The sequence below is a fragment of the Chiloscyllium punctatum genome, chromosome 45 (assembly GCF_047496795.1).
Source record: "Chiloscyllium punctatum isolate Juve2018m chromosome 45, sChiPun1.3, whole genome shotgun sequence".
Classification (NCBI taxonomy): Eukaryota; Metazoa; Chordata; class Chondrichthyes; order Orectolobiformes; family Hemiscylliidae; genus Chiloscyllium; species Chiloscyllium punctatum.
The window spans coordinates 64403526-64419715 of record NC_092783.1 but is presented as its reverse complement, the minus strand read 5'-3'; the positions used below and the strand labels follow the sequence as shown (position 1 = coordinate 64419715).

Sequence of the window (16190 nt, the reverse complement as noted above, 5' to 3'; positions counted from 1 at the left end):
AACCTTTATTTTCCTAATTGCTGATGTATTACACCTTCCTAATCTCAGTCACTTCCCTTACCAGTTTACATTTCTGGTTGACAATCATTGTAATTTTATCAGCATTTTGGCTTCTTTCAGAATTTTCTCTGTGTATTGTTCTTCACCCAGTGTGGAATACACACTCTGTCTGGAATACACTCTGTTACAGATTATCATTCTGAAGCAGTTGAGACACATTTGATAAAATAAATTCTGACCCAGGTGTGTGGCTAGTGTAATGCAAATGTTCATCTGTTTTACACACAGCAGGATTCTACAAATAACAATGAGACAATTGACCAACGGATTTTTTTTTGGTATTTTTGGTTGAGTCATAAAGTCATACAGCACGGAAACAGACCCTTTGGTCAACCAGTTCATGATCATAATCCCAAACCAAACTAATCCCACCTGTCTGCGTTTAGCCCACATCTCTCCAAATATTTCTCATTCATGTACTTATCCAAAAGTCTTTGAAACATTGTAACTGTACACACATCCACCCCATCTTCTGGACTTTCATTCCATGCACGAACCACTCTCTGTGTAAAAAAATGACCTCTCATGTCTTTTTTTAAATTTTTCTCCTCTCACCTCAAAAACATACCCTCTAGTCTTGAAATCCTCTACCCTAGGGAAAAGACACCTACCATTTACCTTATCTGATACCCTTCATGATCTTAGAAACCTCCTATGCTCCAGGGAAAAAAGTCCCAGCCTGAACAGCCTCTCCTCATAACACAAACCCTCCATTCCCTGCAACATTCTGGCAAATCCCCTCGGAACCCTTTCCAGTTTAGTAATATCCTTCCTATAACAGGGCCATCAGAACTGGACACTGTACTCCAAAAGTGGTCTCACCAATGTCCTGTACAACTTCAACATGACTTCCCAAGTTCTGAGCCATGAAGGTAAGTGTGCCAAATGCCATCTTAACCACCCTGTCTACCTGTGACACAAAGTTCAAAGAATTATGTACCTGAACCCCAAGGTCTCTCACTTCTTTGTATAGTGCCATGGGATCCTTCATATTCTCCTGAACAGAAGTAGTTATTGGGAAAGAACAAAACTCTTTCTATTTTTTTCCCTGCCTCACATTCATGGTTAGTTGAGAATGATGCTCTGTTATTTTTTTTTAATTTGAGCAATGCCAAGTGAATACAATTGACTTCAAAGTTGGGAGTCAGTAACAAAAACTCATGAGGCTCGCTGCTTCTATAGGACCATTCAATGTTCCCACTGCCAAGTCACAGGCAGCAGTGAGTGGGGAGGTTCACTGTTGCTTATTGAGTGAATTACAAGGTGATAGGCAGCTCTTGTGCATCTGTAATCCAACATTAGTCAATTCTTTCAAGGATACAACTTGTCCTTGTGTTGGACTTTATCAATGAGCTTTGTAGCAGCTTCTGTCAATAAGCCTTGACCTGAGCACTGGTCTGTAGTAAAAGGCAATTTGTTTTTCATTCCAAATCTTGAGAAAATTGAAATTTTGAAACAGATGTGATGCAGAGTTTTCTACTAATCTCACTGCTCATCCCTTAGGATTTCAAACAGGAAAATGAGAAGAAAAGGAAAATAAAACTTGTCGAAATCTAATTTTAAGTGAGCAATGTGAATCTAATTGGAGCCAAGCTCATTGAACTCTCCTGGAAATTTACAGCCAGTGCTGACAGAACATAGAATGCATCTGGAGAGTGGTCAGCGTCCAGCTTCTTTTTATTCATTTACAAAATATAGGCATCGCTGGCTGGGCCAGCATTTACAGTATTCCCCATCCTTAGCTGCCTTAGAGAAGGTGGGAGTGGGCTGCCTTCTTGAACCACTGCAGTCCATTTCCTGTGGGTGGACCCACAATACAATTAGAGAGGGAATTCAAGGATTTTGACCCAGTGATGCTGAAGGATGAGTGATATATCTCCAAGTCAAGATGGTCTGCAGCTTGGAGAGGAACTCGCAGGAGATAGTGTTCCCATGTATCTGCTGCCCTTGTCCTTCTAGGTGGAAGTGGTCATGGATTTGAAAGGTTTTGTCTAAGGAGCCTTGGTGAATTTCTGCAGTGCATTTTGTAGGGAGTACACACTGTTGCTACTGAACATCAGTGTTTGAGGACTTTGTGGATGTGGTGCCAATCAAGAGTCTGCTATGTCCTGGATGGTATCAAGCTTCTTGAGTGTTATTGGAGCTGCACTGATCCAGGGCAAGTGGGGAGTATTCCATCACACTCCTGACTTGTGGCTTACAGATGGTGGTCAGGCTTTGGGGAGTCAGGAGGTGAGTTACTCACCGCAGTATACCTCACCTCTGACCTGCTGTTGTAGCCACTGTGTTTATGTGATGAGTCCAATTGAGTTTCTGGTCAATGATAATGTTCATGATAGTGGGGTATTCAGTGATGGTCACACCACTGAATATCAAGGGGCAGTGGTTAATTCTGCTTCATATTAAATTCACCACCACACAAGCAGATGGAGCAGGACCACATGCCTTCCAATATCTGAGCCCCGAGAACATTGGGTGTTAAATAAGAGCGAAGAAGGACCTGAAGTTGTCAAGAGCTTGTGCTAGGCCAAATGGCATTTGTCAGTTCAGAGTGGAATAGGAAGACCAGTAGGGGTTCCCGATCACTATCCACTGGTACGCATTTATGCAAATGCACGTGCAACACCATTACAGAAATGTAACTGGACTCCCTTATAATGCATTACAGTTAAAACTGTTAATTGAATCATGAAATGAGATTATTTGATAAAGAGCAGAGAATGCTGAAGAAACTCAGCAGGTCTGGCAGCATCTGTGGAGAGAATTCAGAGTCAACATTTCGAGTTGAGTGACCCTTTCTCAGAACTGAGGAAGGATCACTGGACCCAAACTGTAAACTCTGATTTCTCTCCACAGATGCTACCAGACCTGCTGAGCTCTTCCAGCAGTTTCTGTTTTTGTCCCCTTGTATCCCGCTGTTCAGTACACACAGCTCCCTGTGTAGTAACGTTTTACCTCCCCTCTCTCTCTCTCAGTCTCAATCCCAGGCACTTCCATCGCACTGACTGTTCCTGTTCTTTTTTCTGTTGGGCTTCTGGCAACCTTTGTGATCACTATTTTTCCGTCAGTTACCATGACACCACCACTTAGTCATTCACTAAATATGCAGCAATGTTTAAGTGAAAAATCCTGTTTATAATGATGTCATATTTCTTCTAGTTTAAAAAGATATTTAATGTAAACAAAGAGAACTATTGTCATATTGCTGCAGCTGTTTGAAGTATTTGTGAAGGTTTAATTTCACCTGTGCTTGTACTCTGGGCTTTGCAATAATTGGTTTGACTTTTTCCTGCTTGTTGCTGATGGATCCCAGCTCCTGCAGAAAGTTTCTAGGAGGAATAAGCAGGCGTGTGGTAATCAGGAAGGTTAAACATGAGCAGAGAGAGAGGGAGAGAGGGAGCATCTGAGAGGGAGGGGACAATTTCTGTGAGACTGAGGGAAACAGTCCCCATGAAAAAGTAAAGAACACACACTGTCTGTTCAGGAGAGAGTAAAACTACACAAGTGGGAGAGAGTTGTCATTGTGTGTCAGGACTAATGTATGTTTTTAAGAAACCAGCAATGAGCAGAGAGTGAATTTCAATACGCATACACACACATATACACACACACATGCACACACACACATGTGCATACAAACGCACACACACACACACACACACACACACACATGCACACATATGCATACAGTTAGACCCATACTCAATTCTAACCTCATACAAATTGCCACGGTTCCAGAATATCACCAAATTTTGGAAACATAGAGCAGTGAGTAGTTGTCCACCTTGCCAGTGTGACTATGTTCATAGTGTGAATTTTTCTCAGCTTTGTACGCGTCCACTGGGATGGGTGCTCTCACTGTCCAGGTGATACCCTCACCCAAGAATTTTACACACAGGCTCTGGCCAAGGGGAAGCAATGGGGTCATGGCAATGATCCAGATGGCACAGTCTGACAATCCGGGGAAATGGTATTCTGCCATCTTTGACAAAAATTTGAATTCAGTAAAAAAACCTTGAATGAAAAACTCACCTCATGGCGACCACGTAACCGCGGGAGGGAAATCTGCCATCCTTCCCTCGCCGAGCAACATGTGACTCCACTCTTTTAATCAAAAGGTGGAAGCCAACACTCCCTGACATTGCCCCAATCAGACACTCCCAGGACAGGCACAGCACCGCACAGCAAAGCTCATCTTGATCTTTTGAAACAGAAAATAAAATTGCCTTGACTTCATTAAACAAAAATAAGGACCCTATTACTCCAGGGAAAAATAGAAACAAATAAACAAACTAAAAATGATTCTCCCTTGCCTCGGTCCCCACCAATCTCTTTGGGCAGGAACCGTAGGGGGCCAAAATTAAAATAAACACGAGCAAAATCAACTAAAACAAATAAATAAACAAATAAATAAGTAAGTAAATAAATCCTGTCTGCTCCATCCCCATCGAACACTCTTGGAACAGAGCCAACAATATTTAAAATCCAGAGGAAGCTCCCCTGCTCATTTAAACTAAAGATAAAGTTCCCCAAGACAGTGACAGTATGGGGCTAAAATAGAAGCCCCCTTGGCTCTTCCAAGCGATCCAAAATTGGAACAAAGGGAAAATAAGACAACTCTCTTCCGAGGCACCAAATCACAAGCAAACGCTTAAAGAAATCTCAAAATGCAAAGTGGAAACTTACATTACAGAGACCATGAACTAAGTCAGAATATCATTATCCAGGCTGATAATGCACTCCAGCTCTCATGGGGCCCAGTGGTCTCGAAAGGCCTGGACTGCGCCAGTGAGCACCGTGTGTTCCCTCTCCAGGGGCATCTGAGCATGGACATAACCACGGGAGAGGAGCAGACAGTCGGGAACATTGAGCCCCTCTTTAATCCGCTGCCAAGGCCTGTGAATGACCGTCTTGCCCAGGCCTAAGAGTAAAGGCATGAGAAGGCTGGTAGACTCGTCTGCCCTTTCTCCTCACTGGGTGCCTGTAGATCAGGAGAGTGGGGCTGAAGTGCAACCAGAATTTTAACAGCAGGCTCTCAAAAAATAAAACAGGGGCTGCAAATGGACACACTCAACATTAAAGTGAAACACTGTCTCCCCCAGGGCATGTGGTCTGGCACCCAGTAAACCTTGCTGAGTCACCGGCTACACAGGATCACCTCATGCATCACTCTCCACCCCGGCTCCCCGATGTCAGAGGGGAGACCCTTACATGTGACTCCAGACCTCCTGCAATGGTGAAGGAAGCCACTCTGTTCTAAGGCAATTAGGGATGGGCAGGAAATGCTGGCCCAGCCAGTTACACTTACTTCCTGGGAATGAATTTTGACAAAATGGGAGGGTGGGGAAATTCAAAGTGCTTGGATGTAAAAGATCTGCTGTCAGGAGAGTTTGGAAATGTCAGTGCCTTAACTTTGGTGGGGCCTGGGGGTCGGGTTGGGGGGCCACATTGAAACAAAGGAAGTAGGAGCCAGAGTAGGATGTTCAGGAAAGATTAGGCAGGAGTTTCTCCTGATTGGTGGCCAGATTGGAGGTGGGAAAGGCACAGAACAAGGTGTGGGATTGGTGAGGTATGCAGTCCACTCCCCTCCCCCTCCCGCCCCAGAATCGTGCTGTGGGCGGGGAGAGCCCTAAACCTACACATTTCTAGCCTCCCCAGTACCTTATGGTGACCAGAGTTGTACCAGATGTGTGCTATCACCAAGGTTCAATTCAGCTACAACATGACTTCCCTTCTCCCCCTCTGGAAATAAAATGCAGTGTTTGATTTGCTCTTTCTGACTTTGCTACCCTGTGGGGCAATCTCTAGTAACTGATGGATACGTATCTGAGATTCCATTTGCTCCTCCCTCCAAACACCCGTGTTCCCATTACCCATGACCCCACCCCCCACAAACACATCATGTACCAACTCACATTTATCTGAATTGGATGGCATTTGTGTTCAGGTTTCACATTTAACCAGAGATTTATCAGTCTGGTTCCTTGGATGGTGGGACTGATGTGTGAAGAGTGAGTGCATCGATTGAGATTATATTCATTGGAGTTTAGAAGAATGAGAGGGGGCTTCATAGAAATCATAAAATTCTAACAGGACTAGACACAGAGTAAAGACAAGAAGTTCCCAATTCCCAGGGAGTCCAGAGCCAGGGGTCACAGTCTAAGGATATGGGATAGGCCGTTTCTGACTGAGCTGAGGAGAAATGTCTTCACCCAGAGAGTGGGGAGCCTGGGGAATTCTCTGCCACAGGAAGGATTGAGGCCAAAACAATGAATGTTTTCATGAAGGAGTTGGATATAGAGATCAAAGAGTATGGGGAGAAATTGGGAACAGGGTTCAGAGTTGGATGATGAGTTATGATCATATCATATGGCGGAACAAGCTCAAAGGGTTGAATGGCCTATTCCTGCTCCGATTTTCAATATTTCTCTGTTACTCCTGTCCTACGATAAGATGATCGTCCAAACTGCTCCCTTTCAATACTCCCACACAATTCCTTCCACCACCAGTCTCCGAAACCTTCTTCAGATCTCTCCCTTTGGTGTCCCAAAGTCTCTCCCATGGACTCTCTCCTGATCCCTTCCATTCTCGAAGGTAAAATCTAACAGCTTGCTATCTGTTCCTGTAGACTCACCCACTCATTACCTATGCTGGTTTCTCAACCTGAGGGTGAGGGGGGGGACAGGAAGTATAGTTCAGAAACATTCTGTCCAGGCTTCTGCCATCATATTTAGCAACTCCCATCATTTCTGCTCTCGTTCAGATAGCCAGCTGATGGCTTCATGTGTGGTCCCTCACTCTCCTCACCCCAGACCCCTCCACACCCCTGTAAGGGCAGTATGGGGTTTATTTGCAGTCAAGTCCTCATTGGGATTGACCCAATTTAATGAGAATTGTTTTGCTGTTTTGGTTTCTGAGTATGTTTACTGTTTAACCTATAGCTGCTCTGTCTGGTTTTTGGATTTTGATGGTGGAGTGAGACTTTCTAACAATTATGTTACATCAGACAAATTCAGTGGTGGGGTGGGGGGAGGGGAAGGGTGTCTTTATTTTTGCCAATTTCTTTCTACACCAAGTTGCTGGATTGTGACAGATTGTAGTTCCATGAGTAAATGCAGCTTGATCCAAATCACACAAGGACCGATAGTCTACACCACGGAGTGGGACACTGGACTGTCCGAAATATTACAGCTGACTCCATCCATACACTCAGTGTCCACGTCGACTTGAGACAGAAGATATTCATGCATCTATACGCACACACACTCACATAAGCGATTATACATGTGTGTACGCGCACACATACATAATTGTACACATGCATATGTGCACACACGTACACAATTATACAAGTGTATACGCACACGCACGTACATGATTATACACGTGTATACGCACACACATACACAATTATACACATGTATATGTGCACACACTCACGCACACGATTGTACATGTGTATATGCACGCACATTCATGGATAAAATTATACATGTGTATGCGCGCATATACTCACATACATGATTACACACATGTATACATTCACACACTCAAGTACACGATTATACACATGTGTTCGCACACACATTCACATACACGATTATGCACATATACACACACACACTCACGTACACAATTATCCACGTGTATACATACACTCTCATGTACATGATTACACACATGTATACACATGCACACGTTTGTACACGATTTTACATGTGCATACACACAATCTCACGTACGTGATTACACACGTATACGCTCACTCATGGACAAATTATACACTTGCATATGCACACACTCACGTATACAATTATACAAGTGTATAAGCACACACACTCACGTACACAATTATACACATGCAAACATTCACACACTCAAGTACACAATTATAAATGAGCAAATGCACACAAACTCACATACACGATTATACATGTGCAAATGCACACACTCATGTACATGATTATACATGTGTATGCACGTGCACATACATACATAATTATATACGTGCAAACGCACACATGCACATACACAATTATACACATGTATATGCACACACACTCATGTACGGCATATGCTTACATAAACACACTCACATACACGATTATACACATGCAAACGCACACACACTCACATACACAATAACACACATATATACGCACACACACACATATACTATTATACATGTGTATATGTGCACACACTCACGTACACAATTATACACGTGTGTATACACACAGTCACATATAAGATTATATGCATGTGTATATGTACACACACGTACACGATAATATGCATGTGTATATGTACGCACTCACATACATGAATATATGAATGTGTATATGCACACATCCTCACATACACGATTATATGCATGAGTACATGCACACACACACTCGTACATGATTATACATGTGTATACACACACACTTATGTACATAATTATACACATGCACATGCACACACATTCACATATATGATTGTACGCCCATGCATATGCACACATGTGTGCATGATTTAACATGTGTATATGCACGCACACTCATATACACAATTATACACATGTATACGCACACACTCACATACATGATTATACATACATGTACATGCATGCACACACTTATGCATGATTATATGCATGTGTATATGCACACACTTATGTACGCAATTATACATGCGTGTATTCACTACAGACTCGTGTACATGATTATTATTCCTTCACAGAGCAGGAGTGCAAATGCAGGGCGAATGTGATATTGTTGATGATTTAGGTAGGGACAGTTGGTGCAGGGAGATATCTCAGGGACACTTCAGTATAATTAGACAAGCAGACTGACAATTCACACTCATTTTTAACTCGTTTCCCTTTAACAATCCCTGAACACTGTCAGTGCACATCCGACCACCTGATTTGTGAAGACAATCACTAAAGCTGAGATCTCCTTGGTTTTAGACCCTGTGGGATATCCCACGTTATAAAATGTACTGATTGCTTCTTAAAGGCCAGCTTTACCCTGCTGATCATTTCAAATATTTTCTGAAAGGTCACATTCTATTTATTGTAGTAAATTTGGTGCAGACACCTTGGTGAGCTTTGAGTGAAAACTGAAATCATTCATCACCTACTGAGTTTAACCCTTTCTCTGCCACAGTGATTTCTCCCCTCTGTCCACATGAGAAATCATCTCCAACCTTACTCTTAGATTTCTCCCTCAGTGACAAGTGGTAATTTCAACATTCTACATAGAATCAGCCATTCAGTATCCAGTGCGTGTCTGTGGGACCCATACTTTAGGGACAGTCCATGTGTGTGGGACTGTCCCCCAGTAAGAGTCAGTGTGTGGGGGGGACTGTGCCCCAGTGAGAGTGAGGGTGTGTGAGAGTGCACCCCAGTGAGAGTCAGTGTGTGGGACTGTCCCCCAGTGAGAATCAGTCTGTGTGGGACTGTACCCCAGTGAGTGTCAGAGTGTGTGGAACTGTCCTCCAGTGAGGGTCAATGTCCGCAGAACTGTCCCCCAATAAGAGTCAGTGTGTGGGGGGGACTGTACCCCAGTGAGGGGCAGTGTGTGTGTGGGAGTGTACCCCAGTGAGAGTCAGTGTGTGTGGGGGACTGTACCCCAGTGAGGGGCAGTGTGTGTGTGGGAGTGTACCCCAGTGAGAGTCAGTGTGTGTGGGGGACTGTACCCCAGTGAGGGGCAGTGTGTGTGTGGGAGTGTACCCCAGTGAGAGTCAGTGTGTGCGTCGGGACTGTACCCAAGTGAGAGTCAGTGTGTGTGGGTCTGTATCCCAGTGAGAGACAGTGTGTGTGGGTCCGTATCCCAGTGATAGTTAGTGTGTGTGAAAATGTCCCCTAGTGAGAGTCTGTGTGTATGGGTCTGTACCCCAGTGAGAGTCAGTGTGTATCGGGACTGTACCCCAGTGAGAGTCAGTGTGTCTGAAAATGTCCCCTAGTGAGAGTCTGTGTGTGTGGGCGTGTACCCCAGTGAGAGTCTGTGTGTGTGGGAGTGTACCCCAGTGAGAGTCTGTGTGTGTGGCTCTGTACCCCATTGAAAGTCAGTGTATGTGAGTCTGTACCCTAGTGAGAGACAGTGTATGTGGGAGTGTACCCCAGTGAGAGTCAGTGTGTGTGGGAGTGTACCCCAGTGAGAGTGAGTGTGTGTGGGAGTGTACCCCAGTGAGAGTCTGTGTGTATGGGTCTGACCCCAGTGAGAGTCAGTGTGTGTCGGGACTGTACCCCAGTGAGAGTCAGTGTGTGTCGGGACTGTACCCCAGTGAGAGTCTGTGTGTGTGAAAATGTCCCCTAGTGAGAATCTATGTGTGTGGGACTGTCCCCCAGTGAGATTTAGTGTGTGTGTGTGTGTGTGTGTGTGGGAACCATACCCCAGTGAGTGTCAGTGTGTGTGGGAGTGTACCCCATTGAAAGTCAGTGTGTGTGGGTCTGTACCCCAGTGAGAGTCAGTGTGTGTGGGACTGTACCCCAGTGAGAGTCAGTGTGTGTGGGACTATACTCAGTGAGGGGCTCTCTCCACCCTTCAGGCACTCTGCCTGTATTCCTGATGAAGGGCTTTTGCCCGAAACGTCAATTTTACTGCTCCTCGGATGCTGCCTGAACTGCTGTGCTTTTCCAGCACCACTCTATTCTAGACTCTGGTTTCCAGCATCTGCAGTCATTGTTTTTACCTATACCCCAGTGAGATTTAGTGTGTGTGGGACTGTCCCCCAGTGAGAGTCAGTGTGGGTGGAACTATACCCCAGTGAGAGTCAGTGTGTGTGGGACTGTCCCCCAATGAGAGTCAGTGTGTGTGGAACTATACTCCAGTGAATGTCAGTGTGTGTGGGACTGTACCCCAGTGAGAGTCAGTGTGTGTGGGACTGTACCCCAGTGAGAGTCAGTGTGTGTGGGACTGTCCCCCAGTGAGAGTCAGTGTGTGTGGGACTCTACCCCAGTGAGAGTCAGTGTGTGTGGGACTATGCCCCAGTGAGATTTAGAGTGTGTGGGGACTGTACTCCAGTGAGAGTGAGTGTGTAGGGCATCTGTACTCCAGTGAGAGTCCGGAAGCATTTGCAAACCATCTCACCAGTTTGCTGAATGAGAGTGAGTGGACAGTTAGTGACATGGAATTTGCTAGGGCTGATTATACGGCTCCAGTTGTTGCTAGGGAATTGCAAGCACTGCAATTTACAGAAGGGCAGGTGAGACGGGTCACACAACAGAGACTGTCAACATAATTCTTCCAGTGTCACTCAAAATTGTTTGGAAAATTGTTGTTGTTCATCATTATTTGATTTGATCTGTAATTTTTCAATTTCACTCTTTAAGTGATGGTTTTATTATTAATCTCAGGGACTCAGGATTGATGGGAGGTTCCACCTTTGTGCCTTGCTTTCACCATCCCTGGCTAAGATTGCAAACCTCTTTCTGACTTGGATCAAATTGTGAACAGCTGCAAATCAAATCCAAAAAGAAGACTTGTATTTATATAGTGTCTTTCACCACCAGAGGATGTTCAGAGTACGTCATGTTGTGTTTTGAAGTAACATGCCTGTCATAATGCGGGAAAAATGAAACCCATTTGTGCACAGTAAACATCTAGTGACGTTGGCTAAATCATTTATTATCCTGATGTTGGTTGAGGGACAAATATTGGTCAGGGCACTAAGGAGAGCTCTCTGCCTCCCATAGACACCTCTGCAATCAAACACACTCTTCAACCAAATGACAGTCCCTCCGACAGTGCAGCACTCCCTCAGTACTGACCCACCGACAGTGCGGCACTCCTTCAGTACTGACCCTCCGACAGTGCGGCACTCCCTCAGTACTGACCCTCCGACAGTGCGGCACTCCCTCAGCACTAACCCTCCGACAGTGCGGCACTCCTTCAGTACTGACCCTCCGACAGTGCGGCACTCCCTCAGTACTGACCCTCTGAAAGTGTGGCACTCCCTCAGCATTGACCCTCCAACAGTGCGGCATTCCCCTGTGCTGACTCTCTGACAGTGCGGCACTCCCTCAGTACTGACCCTTCAACAGTGTGGCACTCACTTGGTACTGACCCTCCAACAGCGCAGCACTCCCTCAGCACTGACTCTCCGACACTGCGGCACTCCCTCAGTACTGACCCTTCAACAGTGTGGCACTCACTTAGTACTGACCCTCCAACAGCGCAGCACTCCCTCAGCACTGACTCTCCGACACTGCGGCACTCCCTCAGTACTGACCCTTCAACAATGTGGCACTCACTTAGTACTGACCCTCCAACAGTGCGGCACTCCCTCAGCACTGACTCTCTGACAGTGCGGAACTCACTCAGTACTGACCCTCCGACAGTGCAGCATTCCCTCAGCACTGACCCTCCAACAGTGCGGCACTCCCTCAGCACTGACCCTCCAACAGTGCGGCACTCCCTCAGCACTGACCCTCCAACAGTGCGGCGCTCCCTCAGTTTGGACCCTCCGACAGTGCAGCACTCCCTCAGCACTGACCTTCCGACACTGCCGCACTCCCTCAGCACTGACCCTCTGACAGTGCAGCGCTCCCTCAGTTTGGACCCTCCGATAGTGCGACACTCCCTCAGCACTGGTCCTCCGACAGTGCGGCACTCCCTAAGTTCTGACCCTCCGACAGTATGGAGTTCTCCATTATGCTAGATTCTCCCATGTAGATAATGGGTCAAGTGTGTAGAACCTCAAGTGGAGGAAGTGGCGTCTTGACCATGAGAGTAAAATGTGACAGAATCCAGAATTAAAAACTTTGAGTAAAATAGGACAAGAAACATTCACAACAAACTCTTGACTCATTAAGCAGGTTCAGATCATCTGGAGCTGCATCTGAACCTGCATCTGGCTTTAAATACAAAGGGTGGATCTTGAGGAAAATATAGAAAGAGGTGGAAGTATTGAGGGCAAAGTAACATTTGCAGAAGTTAGAAGGAGCAAGCAAAGTTAAAATGAACTGCTTGATGCTGTAGTGAGGTACAATATTTCAGTTACACCAAACCCCCTCCAGAATCAAGCCAAACCCAAATCATATAGTCGGTACCTGCAACTGGACGAAAGATATTAAAGGGAAAATAATGCAAATTAAAAGCTGCAGGGAAGGTTTGGCATCTGTGTCCTGAGAAAAAGCGATTACTGAACATAACAAGTAAGTAAATCAAAGCTGAGCTAAATTACACTGGACTGACTTTGTTTCTTTACAGCAGATAGTTGAATGCTTTGTCTTTCTGATTTAGTTAATTAGGCTCCAGGATGAAAGCAGTACTTGAGTTCTAAAGCTTTATTGTTTCACAGTTGTGTGATTAGCAAGCCTTGGCAGCAAATAACCTAGCATAGCCACAAAAGGCTGTCGACAGAGAGGATTATTAGCAACACACTGGCCCAGCCAGACCTTACTCAGTCAAGTCAAGACCCAAGATCATCCCAGTTGACTTTGTGAGACGTATTCCCACCCAATCCCTTTGTTTGTGCAGCATTTATATCTGGATCTTTGGATCGCTCACAGAATCCCAGGCACCAAGCTATATCCGAGTCACTTGTCTGAATCCTGCTGTCTTGACAAGTTTTATTTTATTTCTGTTTTTGTTTGACACCTGCTTTTCTCGAAGATATCTTCTGTTCTCCCGATTCCCCTTTGTTGCCTTGAGGTTACTCTGTAGGTTCACTGCTCTTGTCTCTCATCCATTTCCAGATCAGACAAATAGTTTGATGAGGGAAAGCATCCAAACTGAGACTGATGGGATCGAGAAATAATATTTGAATGTATTCTCCCAAAATGACCACTGACTGGGATCAATGAGCAGTCAACATTAGAGTTTGGGGGGTGAGATCAGGAAGCATTTTCTTACATAGAGAGAGATGGAAATTTAAACTCACTCCTTTAAAAAATGTGGGTGCTGCTGCTCACTGAAGCTTTCAGGTTGAGTCACACAGTCATACAGCATGGAAACAGACCCTTTGGTCCATTAATCCATGTCGACCATCTTCCCAAATTAAGCTAGTCCCACCTGCCTGTGTTCAGCCCATATCCCTTCGCATCGTTCCTATTTATGAACTTATCTAAATACCTTTTAATTGAAACTGTACCTGCATCACCACATCCTCTGGCAGTTCATTCCACACATGAACCACCCTCTGTGTAAAATCTTGTCCTTTTTAAATCTTTCGCCTCTCACCTTAGAAATATACCCTGCAGTTTTGAACTCCCCCACCCTAGGGAAAATACCCTTGCTATTCACCTAATCTATGCCCCTCATAATTTTATAAAAACCTCTATAAGGTCACCCCCAACCTTCGACGTGCCAGTGAAAAAAGCCCTGATCTATTCAGTCTATTTTAATATCTCAAACTCTCCATTCCCAGCAACAGACTGGTAAATATTTTCTGAACCCTCTTCTATTCAATAATATTCTTCCTATAACAGGGCGACAGAACTGCACTCAGCATTCCAGAAGAGGCCTCGCCAACATCCAGTATAACCTCAAAATGTCACCTCAAATCCTATACTTAAAGGTCTGAGCAATGAAGGCAAATGTTCTACACATCTTCTTAACCACCCTGTCTACCTGTGTCCCATTAATTATAGACTATGATTTAAGATAGGTAAGTGGAGTCAGGGTACAAGTTAACCATGATCTTGAAGAATGGAACAGGTCCAAGGGGCTGAATGGCCTCTTCCACTTCCTGCGACCTTGGTCAATAACCAAGTCAATTCTCCTCTCCCCCACCTAGGGGCACTGTCTCTCCAAATGCTCAGGGGCATGGACCGTGCCTTGAATAGTCTGCATGATGTGGTTTAGTTATGATGGCTTCCCATTCATGACTGCAGGGGACCTCTTCATTGGGCAGGAAGTTATTGAGAATTAGGCACTCACTGTTTGATAGAGACATTGCTCTCACCTTGTATTCGCCCTCCAATTTTCCTCATTCATCCTTCTCTCCAGAATGCAGTGATTCTTGCTGGGGTAAGGCCTGGCTGATGACTGTGTCTCTCTGATGCTGTTATTAAGTGGCCACTGTTTCTGTGTGTGTTTGGAGAATTTGGTATCAGACAAGTGCCTGTTCCACTGCAAGAGGCTGTCACAACTGAATCTCAATTTATTGTCAGTAAGTGTTCTTCGTCGTAACGTGCTAGTGGCAGTCAATAACTGAGGTGATGTTGACACAGGGTATTAGATGTGTGTTTGTAACCAGTTGGATGGTTACCGCCCTCAGCATTCCTGGATGGACAAAGGGACTCCCCCATCTTGACACCAGTCTAACTAAGGAAAGAGCAGTCAGCAACTGGGGAGACAAGGTCTAGCCGTTAGCGATGGGTCATCCTGAGAGAGAAGCTGGGAAAACGAACAAAAGAGAGTCTGTATTTTTGTAAAATGTGAACCTGTGGAGGAAGAAGCATGTACTTAACCTGTGAATAATCCAAACAGAGACAAAAGCACCACTGTGTGCTTCGGTTTTATGTGCTCTGTGCTTTTAAAAAAAAATTGTGAAATTAAACAAGGAGTCAGGACTATTCTAAGCAGACAAATTAAATTGTGCTTGGAATAAAATACTCCCAGAAAATTTAGACATAAAAGGAAATGTGCTTACAAAGCACAAACAATTTGAACTGGAAGCATACAGTTTGCTTCTTTCTGAACTGTTTTCTCTGTTTTGTGGATATGGACCTTAGACTCAGGAGCAACCACTATCCCCCTTTTATTGCCTCTTGGATATAAACACGGTCCCTGACAAACGTGTTTCTCTGGTGCTGTTGGTTGCTATGGTTTTTGCCCCTTTGTTGCTGCAGTGTTTGCCCAGTCATTGCTATAACCCAAAGCACGGGGTCAACTTCTAGGTGTACATTGGTGACACTCATCATGTTGTTTGTGCTGTGTTGGCTGAACCCATGCCCAAACCCTTGAGCAGCTGACAGGAATGTGAGAGACCGAATCATGGAACATTAAGAAAGTTGAATCCAGAACTTTTAACCATAATCTTCACCCATTTCACACCTCTTACTGGTAAGAGAGAAGCTGTTTCCTCTTAGGCAGGGGGTGGTGGGTGTTGGGAGTCCAGAACAAGGCAGAAGAACCTTAAAGTTAGACAGTGCTCTCGGGGCGATACCAAGGTGACCCCATGCTTTCAGTATATCT

General features: G+C 44.9%; 1 protein-coding gene across 11 annotated transcripts in view; it reads left to right on the top strand.

The window, feature by feature from the left end:
* foxp4 (forkhead box P4) overlaps positions 1-16190 on the top strand; it is a 395078-nt gene that overhangs the window by 48734 nt on the left and 330154 nt on the right. Inside the window, exon 1 of one of the 11 annotated variants that reach the window (XM_072563951.1) lies at positions 11466-11572. The exons of the other annotated variants lie outside the window; for them this stretch is intronic. The gene's annotated coding sequence lies outside the window, so the exon portion shown is untranslated. Of the gene's footprint in view, positions 1-11465; positions 11573-16190 lie in introns of those variants that run through there. 11 annotated transcript variants of the gene reach the window in all.